This window comes from Coenobita brevimanus, chromosome 80, assembly GCF_032717465.1.
Source record: "Coenobita brevimanus isolate Jiangsu-jjx chromosome 80, ASM3271746v2, whole genome shotgun sequence".
Lineage (NCBI taxonomy): Eukaryota > Metazoa > Arthropoda > Malacostraca > Decapoda > Coenobitidae > Coenobita > Coenobita brevimanus.
The window spans coordinates 9,122,821-9,124,895 of NC_137033.1; positions in this window are offsets into that span (position 1 = coordinate 9,122,821).

Below are 2,075 nucleotides of genomic sequence, written 5' to 3' on the forward strand. Positions count from 1 at the left end.
ATTATTATTACTACGTTATTTTTCATAATTTAGGAAACGCTTCTCGTACTGAAAGGACTAGTGGAACATATAATTAGCCTCTCCAAGTCAAAAAAAAAAAAAAATCTACAGGAGTTAGTATAATTAATAATTCGTGTACAGGGAGCAAAAATGAAATAAAACTGCTTTATATAAGTGAATTGATTGATTCTTTAACATTATTTTCGTTAATTCTAAGCAGGTTTATTCAACATTCGAGGGAATTTCCAAGTTCAATGGAGTAACTTGTAATAATAATAATAATAATAATAATAATAATAATAATAATAATAATATTATTATTATTATTATTCATTTTGAAGTATTTTACTTTATTACCTTCATTATTATTCACTTTTACGACGAGGTACACCCTGACACGACTAACCCCTTCACTCCAATGACGAATTTGTTCCCTCTTGAGGCCTCCAGACGATTTTATTCAGCGTTGAGGAGACTTTTCGAACTGGAGGGGTTGTCTGGTGCCTTATTCAACCCCTCCACCACAATTGATCCTTCCTCAGCTGGATATAATCGTCTGGTGGTAGGAAAACATCAGAATGTACACCTCGAGACTGAAAGGGTTAAAAAATATCAAACGCTGGGTCGGAGAAAATAAGATACGTCCTTGGGTGTGTGGCGTCAACACAGTGATTCTCAACAGTGATTCTCTGGCTTTTAGCTGTGGTGGACATAGCTTTGCGTCATCCCAAGACACCAAAACACTATTGTTACTCACCCCACGCACCTCACTATCACAACACAGACGATCCTTCAACACAGCCTCAACAAAAGATTTCTGGGAATGCTTGGCTGAAGTGGTTGGTTGTCTGCAGTCCACTGGGTTCACGTTCAGATAAGCCTGGGGTAACAACAACAATAACAACACTAACAACAACAACAACATCAACAACAACAACAACATCAACAACAACAACAGCAGCAGTAACAACAACACTCTGTTCCGACGGGCCTCCAAACTAAACACAGTAAAAAAAGTAACTTTCTGCATTTTAACAACTACAATCTACACCAAAATGCTTTAAACTTGCTAGATAACCAGCGTAGCCACAACAAAAGTTAAGTGATGCCGTTTTTCAGGACTTGGGAATGAAAAAAAAATGCTAAATACATTGGGAAAATTAAACAAGTTTGGTGGCGTTAATTTTTTACCCTAACTTCTGTTTAGAGGTGTGTGTGTGTGTGTGTGTGTGTGTGTGTGTGTGTGTGTGTGTGTGTGTGTGTGTGTGTGTGTGTGTGTGTGTGTGTGTGTAGTGTGAGGTTCAGGATGGAGAGGGAGGGAAGGATGTAGGATGAGATGGAAGGATTGAGTTAGAGAGGTATATGGAACAGTGAGGTGTGAGTTGGAGAGAGGGAAGCTTGAATACGGAGGACAGGGTGGCATGGAGGCGATACGTTGCGGCAATCATCCCGGATTAAAGATTCTGGGTATGGACAGACCTTCACATTCCATTAAAAAAAAAAAGTCCTTCAAAGAGGGACTGAAAGTGTACTAGTTGACAGGCTAGTAATATAAGGTTCAACAGTGCTCTCTCTCTCTCTCTCTCTCTCTCTCTCTCTCTCTCTCATTATGTGTGGCTCAGGGCAAGAAATGGAAATACACCCATTATATATATCTTATAAATAAGTAACACAGACTTGGCTTCTCAGTCTACGTATTTATGGATCAATTTAAAGAATGTGCAGAGAGAGAGAGAGAGAGAGAGAGAGAGAGAGAGAGAGAGAGAGAGAGAGGGTTCTATGCACAGAACAGTCCTCTCCAGTTCCACATGTAAATGTAGCATTTAAAAAAAAAAATCGTACTCTTTAAATCCAAATAATTTTGCTCAGAAATTTAATGTCATTTAGTATGTCCCATAAAAATGAGGTCCATCCAGTCGAACATAAACCAACACAGAGCCATCACTCTTGCTCGAAAGTTGAAGTCTGCCTGTGAAAGGGGGACTGGGGAGAGGGGGAATGTACAGACAACCATCTTCCCAATTCCGTCTGAAGAAAACTGACAACTGTGACAACTGCGGAATGCAATGAAAACC